The sequence below is a fragment of the Symphalangus syndactylus genome, chromosome 4 (assembly GCF_028878055.3).
Source record: "Symphalangus syndactylus isolate Jambi chromosome 4, NHGRI_mSymSyn1-v2.1_pri, whole genome shotgun sequence".
Classification (NCBI taxonomy): Eukaryota; Metazoa; Chordata; class Mammalia; order Primates; family Hylobatidae; genus Symphalangus; species Symphalangus syndactylus.
The window spans coordinates 105,228,761-105,241,343 of record NC_072426.2 but is presented as its reverse complement, the minus strand read 5'-3'; the positions used below and the strand labels follow the sequence as shown (position 1 = coordinate 105,241,343).

The 12,583-nt window shown below is 33.8% G+C and overlaps 1 long non-coding RNA gene across 1 annotated transcript in view; it reads right to left on the bottom strand.

Annotated features, from left to right (window-relative positions):
* The window catches only part of LOC129480311 (uncharacterized), a 196,335-nt gene that overhangs the window by 33,095 nt on the left and 150,657 nt on the right, over window positions 1-12,583 (bottom strand). Inside the window, exon 2 of the long non-coding RNA XR_008656985.1 lies at window positions 5,973-6,070. This is a non-coding gene — a long non-coding RNA (uncharacterized lncRNA). The remainder of the gene's footprint in view (window positions 1-5,972; window positions 6,071-12,583) is intronic.

The window sequence follows — 12,583 nt, the reverse complement described above, 5'->3', positions numbered from 1 at the left end:
CAGAAAATTAAATAATAATAATAACAATAATAATGCCTAGTCAATCACAATCAAATTGAGAAGATATATGCCTACATTTTACTCCAAAAATGCTTCAGAACAATAGAGCATGCCACTTTCAATATACTGGTCTATGAAACTTATCTCTAAATAAGTAATCAGGGCACTTATTTTTTACCTTAGGGTAGAATAAAGTTCTAAAAACTGATGTCATTTGGTTGCCTTTTATTTATTTATTTTTTTGAAACAGAGTCTCGCTCTGTCCCCCACACTGGAGTGCAGTGTCGCGTGATCTCAGCTCTTTGCAAATTCTGCCTCCTGGGTTCAAGCGATTCTCTGGCCTCAGCCTCTCGAGTAGCTGGGATTACAGGCACGTGACACCACGCCCAGCTAATTTTTATATTTTTAGTAGAGACACGGTTTCACCATGTTAGTCAAGCTGGTCTCAAATGCCTGACCTCATGATCAGCCCGCCTTGGCCTCCCAAAGTGCAGGTGACTTTTATTAAATACATAAATGTCATATTAAAATTAGCTTATGATTATAGATCACTTCAGTGTAACTTACATTTACTTTAATTTTCTTCTAGTAAGTGAAAATTACTGTTTTGATGTTAACTTTAATATTGCTTCAAAAATATAGAAATAATTTTCTATGTAAATCGAAAATTGAATCTTTCAAAGAAAAAATGGAGAAGCATCACTACTCTTGCATTGAAAGTAAAATTTCTGTATTTACCTGAATTCTTTGAAAAAAATAAATCTGAGATTCTAATGTGTTCTGAATGTAAGCTGTCATTATAAGTTCTTTTTTCTCTTTTAAATTGGCTATCTGAATCTTAAATTGAGATATCTTAATATTAAAATTATTTTTTTAATTAACTCATGTGTACCTTGGTTATAATGTGAGAGTTTTCATAGTTTTCCAACCTTTGTTGAAAGAAATTCAAATTACACTATGGAAACTATTGTGGGTAATTTGGGTTAGGATCAAATGAATTAATTTTAATATAATTGAAATGACTCTTTTAACAAAATGAAAGCCACATTAAATATTGCTGTTTTAATTTTTAAAAATTTAAACTAATCTTAAAAGTAAAGAAAGATGTTCAATTCAAATAATATCTCCTTAACTTTTCTAGAGGATTTGTAGAAATAAACACTAGAATTCATAATTACCAATATTAAGAGTTTTTGCAATGTGAAAATATAGGGAGTTGATTTTTTTTTTTTAATTTCCACAGTAGTCAGAATAGAGAATACTCAAGTGTCAGGCTAATGGTAGTAATTGGAAAACATGATGATAGATAGTAATTTATACAGAAAAGTGCTAAATAATGCACATTGTGGAGAAAAAGTAAATGACTAACACGCTTATGGATTCTAAATTACTGTCACTTCAGGAAAAAATTCAGTTTACATTATTATGAATAGCTCAATAAAAATATGCAGGAAACAATGAAAATACCAAATCGTCATACAATTTTCTTTTTAAGGTAAGAGACAAAACAGTTTAATGTTCTATGCCTACATATAAAATGACAGCATTTCTTTTTTAAGATAACTAAAAATATTCTAACTAAAATCTTTATAGATATAAAAATTAAAAATATATACATAAATATTGTAATTTTACCACTTTAAAGAAAACAATTTATTTATTTATTTATTTTTAGTATTTACTTCAGCTTTATTTTAGCTTTTAAGTTCAGGGGTACATGTGCAGGTTTGTTACATGGGTAAATGTGTGTCATGGGGGTTTGTTGTGCAGATTATTTCATCATCCAGGTATTAAAACTAGCACCCATTAGTTACTTTTCCCGATACTCTCCCTCTTCCCACCCTACACCTTCTGATAGCCCTCAGTGTGTGTTGTTCCCCTCTATGTGTCCGTGTGTTCTCACCATTTAGCTCCCACTTATAAGTGAGAACATGCGATATTTGGTTTTCTCTTCCTGCATTAGTTGGCTAAGAATAATGGCCTCCAGGTCCATCTATATCCCTGCAAAGAATATGATCTCATTCTTTTTTATGACTACATAGTATTCCATGGTGTATATGTACCACATTTTCTTTATCCAGTCCATCATTGATAGACATTTGGGTTGATTTCATGTCTTTGCTATTGCGAATAGTGCTGCAATGAACATATATGTGCATGTGTCTTTATAATAGAATGATTTATATTCCTTTGGAGATATATCCAGTAATGGGATTGCTGGGTGAAAAACATTTACATAGAAAAGAAGGTCATTGATCACTGAAGCCTTGTTTCTTTCTTTTTCAAAATGTAAATATCAAGGGGAATTAGCAGAAAAAATTTAACTGAGATATGTGAGAAGAAAATACTTGCTTTATATAACACACTTATTTCAGTCAAGCTTTTATTATTCTTCCTAGGTTAATTAATATTTTCATTTCATTCTAATACTTCTTTATGACTCAATATATCAAGCATGCAGAATTGTGAACAATATTTGAAACACCTCTAAATCAACTTGAGACCTAAGAACTTGCAGAACAGAATGTGCTCATTTGACTTGAGAAATGATGATTATGGCTAAAAGCCAAAGAAATGAGCTATTACTTCAGACAATAAAGCTGAGCTATTACTTCACACTTAGCAAAGAAAACACTGCCAACTAGATATGTAAAAACTTGATTACAAAATGTAAACAATTCTATTAAACTGAACCAAATATTATGGAAAAGAGTATCATCTTTTTTCAATGAACCTAGTATTTCTATTCACAAAATCCAAGATTCACTTACCTTTTCCTAGTTATTAATACATATATTTTATTAATGCCTTTACAAAATTAATTATAAATATTATATCAAGTAGTTACCTAGAGTAGAAAATGCCTTAACGTGTCAAGTCTTGGCACATAATTTGCAAAGAATATTTTGTCTTTGTTGATCCTTTCTGTTGTATACTTACATTCTTTTAATTTCTTCTCCTGTCATTGACATTTTCCATATAATTTCTTAGGATTTATCTTGCTCTTCTTTTTCTAACTTCTTGAAATAGATGTTCTCATGCAAATATGGGTGAATGCCAGACAGCAGACAGAGTAGACATTATGTACACTTTTTTCTCGTTGAAAGAACCTGAGAGGCAGATCGGTACCAGGTATAGGCATTCTGTCACCCATTTATTCTAGTATATCACATAAGCTTTGCAGAGCTCAATGTCAGACTTGAGAAAAAGTTCTAACAGGCTAAGAAACTCTTGGCTGCCTGATTAAAGAGCCAAATAGAAGATATTTTCATCTTTCTACCAATGACAACTCTGAAGAACATTTCTTAAGGATTCTGATGGAGCCCTGTGATTCACCAACCAGTTCCTGATAGTGGCCTACTTGGTGCTGAAACGTTTCTCTACTTTGCCTTACTTTCTTTTCTGCTTGGCTCAGCCTGGTCCTCATTCTTGCTCCCACATTACATTACCCCACAATATACTTCCATCTAAACATATGCCCAGTTTCTGCTTTCTGTCTAGCCTGGGTTACAGAGGCCTGCTTATTCTTCACAGTTATACCCAATAAGTATGACATAAGAAAGGATAATTTTAGTGTTTCTCATAAAAAAATTCTGAAGAAATTATTAACAACTTAAATCCAAGCTGATACACAACAGATAATCCAGAAAAAAATTATCAACTAAAGATAATTGACCAAATTATATTTATATTATGAATGCAAGTCCAGCTGTACAAAAATTAGTGAATTCACCAATATATATACAGATTCCAGGATAAAAATTGCATCATTATTAATAGATACAGAAAATGGTAAAATTCTATAGTCATACACTCTAGTAGTCATGAACATGTACTCTAATTAGGAAGTAAATAAACTGACTTAATATAATGAGATAAAACATACTCATAGCTATATATTTATCTCTCTCTCTCTCTCTTTTTTTTTTTTTCGAGACAGAGTCTCGCTCTGTCGCCCAGGCTGGAGTGCAGTGGCGTGATCTCGGCTCACTGCAAGCTCCGCCTCCCGGGTTCACGCCATTCTCCTGCCTCAGCCTCCCAAGTAGCTGGGACTACAGGCACCCGCCACCACTCCTGGCTAATTTTTGTGTGTGTGTGTTTTTAGTAGAGATGGGTTTAATAATAAATATTATAATGTTGGCATAGTATTTATTCTTGCTTTTCTCTTTTATATATATCCAGAAGAATATGTCTTTTTGTTTGTTTTTGAGATGGAGTTTCGCTCTTTTTGCCCATGCTAGAGTGCAATGGTGTGATTTCAGCTCAATGCAACCTCCACCTCCCAGGTTCAAGCTATTCTGTCTCAGCCTCCAGAGTAGCTGGGATTACAGCCGCCTGCCGTGACGCCTGGCTAATTTTTTTTATTTTTAATAGAGATGGGGTTTCACCACATTGGCCAGGCTGGTCACGAACTCCCGACCTCAGGTAACCCACATGCCTCAGCCTCCCAAAGTGCTGAGATTACAGAATAAGTTTATAATATATTCTACATATAAGGTATATGTCCATATTATGGACAAATATGAATTCCAGTTGGCTATAGACCTATCTAATAAAAAATAATAGGTCATTAGAGAATTAAATAGAATAATTAATACACAAATTAATCTGTATGTTTTCTGAATAAAAAGAAAAGACATTAAATGTAAAGAAGAAACAATGAATTTTACTAAGAAAAACATGGCAAATTTGGACAACAAACACTTAAATCAAAGAACTTCTGTATCAAAACATACCAGAGAGATAGTGAAAAATCAAATCAAAACTGGAAGAAAATGCCTGCAATTAATATCATCGAAAAGCACTAATACTCAAAATGTACAGAGTCCGTTTGTTATTACATTTTTAAAAAAGAACAGCCCAGAAGAAAATAATATGAGCTAAAGCTTGAACTCTCACTTCCAAAATAAATAAGTAAAGGAAATCTAAATGGCCAATGAACATATAACAAAAATTGATAAAAATTTTAAAAACTGACAACAGCAACGACAACTCTCACATACCACTGGTGAGAATGTAAACTGAAATCGTTATTTTGACAAACACTGTATTTATTTCATTATGTTGAGGAAATCTATACCCTATAACCCATAGATTATACATCTGTATTTGTATGTTATATACTCATACCTACATAAGGATACATATTGAAAAATATTAACTGCAACATTACTTAAAGTGGAGACAATTTGATGACAACATAAATATTCAGCCATCAAAAAATAAATGAATTGTGATGGGATGCATATAAAAGAATAGTAGTCAACATTAATAAAATAGAGCTACTAACAAAAACGTTAATGAATCTTAGAACCACATTACTGAAGAGAAGCGGTCAGAACAAAAGGCATATACTGAATGCACCATTTATATAACCTTTACAACAAAACAAAACAAGACAAAACAATTTATATTGTTAAAGGACATATACATGGAAGTTAAAGCTGAAAAGACAACTGAGAAATCAATTCCCATAAAAATCATATTAGGCTAACCTTTGGAAGACAGGAGGGTGTCAGTCAGAAAGGTGTATTAGAAGGACTGGCAATGTTTTATTTCTTGACAAGGGCAATCATTACATGAATGTTCATTATATAATAACTTTTAAACGACATTCATGGCTGGCCATTTTTCTAGTCCACAGAAAAAATTTTAAAAAGTAGATTTTCTTTACTTTTTCTCTCATTGTCAATAATGACTTGCTCTCCTTTTTTACTGTATGACTGTATTTTTTACCATACAGAGAAGAGTTCTACCTTTTTATCAGATGTGCTAATATTAAATTTTGACAACTTATTAAGAAGATTAAAGACCAGGCACAGTGGCTTATGGTTGTAAACCCAGCACTTTGGGAGGCCGAGGCAGGAGGATCACTTGAGGTCAGGAGTTCAAGGCTAGCTTGGCCAGCATGCTAAAACCCCGTCTCTGCTAAAAAAAAGCTACAGAAATTAGCTGGGCATGGTGCTGAGCACCTGTAATCCCAACTACTTGGGAGGCTGAGGCAGGAGAATTGCTTGAACTTGGGAGGCGGAGGCTGCAGTGAGCCAAGATCATGACACTCCACTTCAGCCTGGATGTCAGAGCAAGACTTCATGTAAAAACAAAAAACAAACAAACAAAAAAACAAAACAAAACAAAACAAAAGAACATGAATAAGAAAAAGAAAGCTAAATGTAAGTTATTTTGAAGTGATCTTAGGGATATCTTTATATGTTATTCTTCACTTGTAAAATTGTGTTAATAATGGTATAGTTTATTGAACCGGTATTTTACAGAGTCTGATAAATCTTTAAATGATGGACACAGTGTGAAGGAGGTAACTTTAAGACATATAAATGGAAAAGACATCCTCTGAGTTCCTGACTTGGCTAACACAATTCATAATGAACTGATTGAAACTGAAATTTCCACCACACATCATTGACCTGCAGTGGTATTGTTCTCACATATGTTTCACAGAGAAAACTGAAGCTGTATATACCTCACTGTCCTCTAAAGTCCTCCAACACAAACCATTGTCCAAAGATCAGCAGCAAAATTGAGGCACCACTCTATACTGACTAAATCAGAATTTGCAATTTTAGCAAGATTCACAGATGACTTGTATGAAAATCAAAGTTTTATAAGAATTGACCTACAGTCCTCTAATGAAACATATATTTGATATGACATATAAAATAATGGATCCTGTGTTATTAGATGTTATATAAATTTCAAAGCAAAATAAACACACAGGCTAATTATTTTTACAATTGAATAATTTTACCAAAGCATGTGAATGACATTTATTCATTTTATTTTGGGTTTTTAAAAAGGACATTCAAATGCAGAAAAAGTGATGTTGAAATGGGGAAATGTTTTCAGAAATCAAAGCAAGTAGAATCATTATAGCTATTTGTCTTAAAATATTTAAAATAGTATAACTAAGGTTAAACAAAAGCAAGTATGGTACACAATATGAACATTTTAATATTAATAATATGACATAATAATATGTACACAACAGAACACTATTCATCCTTAAGAAAAAAGGAAATCCTATAGTCACAAAAACATGAATGCACCTGGGGGACACTATGCTAAGTGAAATAAGCAAGATCACAGAAAGACAAATACTACGTGATCTCACTTATTTGTAGCTTCTGTAAAAGTAGAACTCATAGAAGCAGAAAGTGGAATGATGGTTATCAGGGACTAGTTGGGAGGGTGGATATTGAGATACAAAAGGATACAAAATTTCAGTTAGGCAGGAGGAATAAGTTCAAGAGGTCTTTGTGGTGACTACAGTTGATAAAAATGTATTGTATTCCTAAATATTGCTAAGAGAATAAAGTGTTCTCACCACACACACACACACACACACACATACAAAGGATAGGTATGGAAGGTAATATATATGTTAATTATCTTGATTTGGCCATTCCACAACATACACATATTTCAAAACATTATGTTGTGCATGACAAATATATACAACTTTAATTTGTCAATTAAAAATAATGACTAAATTAAAAATTTGTTTAATGCATTGATAAAATCAGCTTAAGAAAAAAGAAAAAACAAAACAAACCAAAGATTTATTATCCAGAATACATTAAATATGACTACGATCAGAAAGCTGTATGGGTTTTAGTGAAATAAAAGCCTTTGATATTTCCATAAATTATGTAATAAACATGATAAATTTAATTTTAGCAATATTTTCTTCCAGTTATTTAGAACCTAAACTAATTTCCAGGAACATAGAATGACACAGAAAATTCTGTTTACATCACTTAATAGCCCAGAACTCAAGTCTTTCATTACAGTTTTTTATTTGTTTGTCTTTCCATTTTCAGAGGTACCAAAGACTCCATTAATACTTTAATTTCAACTGTGTATGGAATTTAATTTATATGTCATATTATTAATATTAAAATGCATGTTTCTTCTGCTAATACTTAAGTGTCCCAAGCATAACAACATCATTAAGTGAAGTAATTAATTACATTATTTTTAATATTTTTATAATGGTAGAATATTTAAAAGTTTATTTTTTTTTCCTGGGAGTCCAAAATAATGTAGAATTTACATGGTTTATAATCATATCAACACTGTGCTGCCCTTTGTATGTTAACTCCCAGGGAAATCAAGTAGCCTAATTCCTGGCCTTTATGGGACAGTACTCCTTGGGGATAGGCAAGGCATAATTTTTGCATACAAATGTAAGGACCTTGTCTGCTGCTTTGCTTCCTTAAGAGATTACAACTGCCTACATCCTGAGAAAACACTCAAGCCCTCCAATTGCAAAGTCATGTATTATCTGTGTGCCCAACAATTTTGGAACGGCAGCATCCTCAAATAACCACGTCTGTTCCCTATTAGAAAATAAGGGTATAAATATCAAGAATATTTCATCCCAACCATCTCCTCTTGGTAGAACTGTAAGGCACAATGACTTCCTGATTTCCTCTGCTAAACCCCTCATTCCACAACCTCTTCTCTCTTCATACCACTGCCAGCCATGCCTTTCTAACTGAACATCCTTGCTATGATTTAGGAACTGCCTGCAGCTTCTTGACATCCCTCCCTATCCCCATATAGGTGGTCAGAGTCCTGTCTTCACTGAACCTTCTTTGGAAGATTCTCCATGATCCATTACACAACTTAATTCTTAACTATCCACCAAGTTCCACTCCCTCTTGCAACCCTGCTTCATGCCCTTAAGGCCAGGTTCTTTTGTATGTTTTAAATAATTCACTGAGTAACTTAAAGAGCACAGTAAAGTTAAATATCTGTTATAAGTAAAGTTTCGGTGCCACAAAAGAAATAGCACTCAATATAAAATTTTCTTTTTTTTCTTCTCGGCAAGGCTGTTTACTTCTATAGGGTGGTTCACCCTCACGGATGGAGCAATGGTGAGAGCACATCTCGACAAGGGAGGAAAAGGGGGTCTTATTCCTGACGCACATGTCCACTGCTGCTGTGTCATTCCCCTATTGGCTAGGGTTAGACCACACAGGCTAAACTAATTCCGATTGGCTAATTTAAAGAGAGTGACAGCGTGAGTGGTTTGGCGGGAAAAATGTTTATGGCAGAGCAGGAAATCGGAATGAGTCAGGGTGGAGCAGGTATTTGGAATGAGTCAGGGTGGAGCAGGTAATAGGAATGAGTCAGGGTGGAAAAGGTAATTGGAAAAGCTTGCTTTACAAGGAAGTCAAGTTTAAAAGTAGAAGGCAAAGAATTGAACATATTGACATATTGATTCTTTGAAGAGAAAGTTAGAACTCATATATAACATATCTAAAACAAAGTATGTTTTATCTTTCCAAGAAAATTCGGTAGTGATATTTTGTATATATTTTCTGCATTTGCTGTGAAGCAAAAAATATATATGTAATGTGTGTGTGTGCATGTGTGTGTGTGTGTGTGTGTGTAAAACGAAACCTACTAAACCAATGGAAGAAATGTCAGACCTAATAAGAGAGGATGGAAATTAAGTCTGTATAAGGCATGTAAATAGTCTTTGAGCAAAAATTACCCCATGAGGCACAATATATCTGTGTCACTTAATTTGTATTCTAAATTATTTGCTTATATACACTGAGTAAATGATCATTAAAAGATACGTTTGGGATACATAGAGTATTCATTGATTGACTTGACTTCTAGTTCTGCCTCTGCTATTAAGAAGCTATTTTGTCTTAGAAATATCCTGTAACTTTATTGGGGCTTAGTTTTCACATCTGTAAAAGAAAGGAGACCAGTTAAATGATTCCAAAAGTTCCTTCTATATCAACTACTTTATAATTAATTTCAATATTAGAACAAAGATATTGAAATACGTGTTGTAGCAGGACAAGCAGCAGACAAAACCTCTCAGACACCAAGTTGTAGAAGGAAGGGCTTTATTCAGCTGGGAGCATCGGCAAGCTACTGTCTCAAAATCCGAGCTCCCCGAGTGCACAATTTCTGTCCTTTTTAAGGGCACACAACACTAAAGATTTCACATGAAAGGGTCATGATTGATTTGAGCAAGCAAGGGGTACGTGACAGGGGCTGCATGCACTGGTGGTCAGAGAGAAACAGAACAGAGCAAGGAGTTTCACAATGTTCTCCCATACAATGCCTGAAATCTATGGGTAACATCGGGTTCTAAGTCATGAGTTGATTTTTAACTACTAGGTTTAGGCCAAGCAGGCCCAGGCTTGGTTTTGGGCCTGGCGCCGGGCTGCCTGTCTTTCGTTTCACTTCCTTGTTTTTTTCTTAAAACAGGTACTGAGTATAAAACAATATGAGAGGGTCTCTCTCTTCCCTCAGTGTGACAGATAATTCAGGCAGTAATCTGTGTATACCTAGAAATAGGGAAGGAGTTAAAAAAGCAGAATCAGCTTTCAGATTAGAGCAGAGTTGGCTTCAAATAATAGTCCTATCACTTGAGGTCAGGAGTTTGAGACCAGCCTCTCCAGCATGGCGAAACCCCATCTCTACTAAAAATATGAAAATTGGCCTTAGCATGGTGGTGGGTGCCTGTAGTACCAGCTACTCGGGAGGCTGAGGCATGAGAATCACTCTAACCCAGGAGGTGGAGGTTGTAGCGACTGGAATCACACCACTGCACTCCCTTCCTGGGAGACAGAGTGAGACTCTGTCTCAAAAATAAATAAATAAACAAACAAATACTCCTATCAATACACACAGCATCATGTCGAAGTCACCTAAGCTTCCAGAAACTCATTTTCTTGTTATTTATTTATTTATTAAGAAAGGGTCTGGCTCTGCCACCTGGGCTAGAGTGCAATGGTGTGATCTTGGCTTACTGCAGCCTCAAACTCCTGGCCTCAAACAATACTCTCGCCTTAGCCTTCCAAGTAGCTAGGACTAAAGGCATTCACCACCATGCCCAGCTACTTTTTAAAATTATTTAGAGAGATGGGGTTGTGCTATGTTGCCTAGGCTGGTCTGGATCTCCGGGACTCAAGCAATCCTCCCACCTTGCCCTCCGGAAGTGCTGGGATTACAGGCATGAGTTGCTGCACCTAGCCTTTCTTATTCTTTAAATTGACAAATTAACATGTGAACTGAAGATTCCAAGATGAAAATAAGTAAAATGTATGTAGAACAACTCAGTGTATTGGTCCATAGTAACTTCTAGGTCCCTTTTAAACACTAAATGGCTGTTCCTATTCAGTTTCAAAATAGATCTAGATTATCTGAGTGCTGCAGTTAAATAGTGTAGTGACAGTGTGACAAGATACATATTTAATCTCTCACATGTAGCTTTCCTCCTGGACTACAGTATACTTTACATTTTTGGAAAAATATATGAGGATGTAATGAATCATATGCTGACACATTTGGTAAAATATAAATATATTTGCATTTATCGTTAATGTTTATGCACATATTTGAAGTTATTGTTTGATTTCTCATGTTAAGCTTTGTGGATTTTATTCTGTTAATTATAGAAATGGTAACTGCTTTAACATAAAAGTAATTAAGATGCTGTGAAGGTTACCATGTTCAATCTTTTGGTTTCGTCTTTCAGAAATTAGAAACAGAATATTGTTTATAGAGGTCCTTCACTCTTAAAATTGCATTCTTGCATTTATATTGGCCTTCAGGGAAAATGCAAGCACATTGATTTAACTTGGTTGGAGAGGACACAACATTTTTCAATGTAATTTTTGTGTTGATGTAAATGCACCCAGAGGACTAAGAGTTGATCCACACTTTAAATTAATTTGAATAAGCAAGATTCAAATTCTAAATACTTCTTTGATTACCCATGGGAAAAACCTTATTTAGTATGGGTTTGAAAATGTGCATCTTAAAATATTTTAAACAATCACTGCTAAAAATAAAACATTCTAAATTATTCTCATTATTGCAGTAATCTATACAGTATATCAAACTTTCCGAATTTTAAGTAAATTTGACAATAGCTTATTTGAAATGTATATATTAGTAAATTATTAAATAAGATTAACATGATTAACCTTGCAATATTGCAAGATTATCATGATTAACCCTGCGAGAGCTCCTCTGAAATACTTAAATAGGTAGGGTATTAAAGGCAATTGAATAGTAATGGGGATGAATAAAAGACTTGGGTTTAAGAAATTATCTTTAATCCTTGAATTGATTTAGCAAAAGTGTTCTGTCTCTGAGAAAATAGAGCAAGCAGAAAGTTAGTATTTATTGTTTAATATAGAAAGATATATGAAAGCAATTATGCATATTGGTTTCTTTGAACTACATTATTTTTAGTCAATTTTGGCCCAAACATATGACTTTTTAAGGTCAAACTCCATTTATTTATTTAGACTGATATAGTAAAGCCTTATTCTCTTATATTAATTGTAGCAAATTATATATAGCTATAAATCAAGAACACTTTTTAATATTTTGGTTTATGCTTAAAATATTGGGAGATTTTCACGGCCTACATAATTTTAAATAAGAACTGTGCCCTTAGTTGTGGTCTTCTTCTATTTCATCATCACCATCATTAAAATTAATTTTAACATTATTTGTTATGTATCATTACACATAAAGTACTATGTTGACAGAATAAAATTATCAGGAGCTTATATCTGATGCA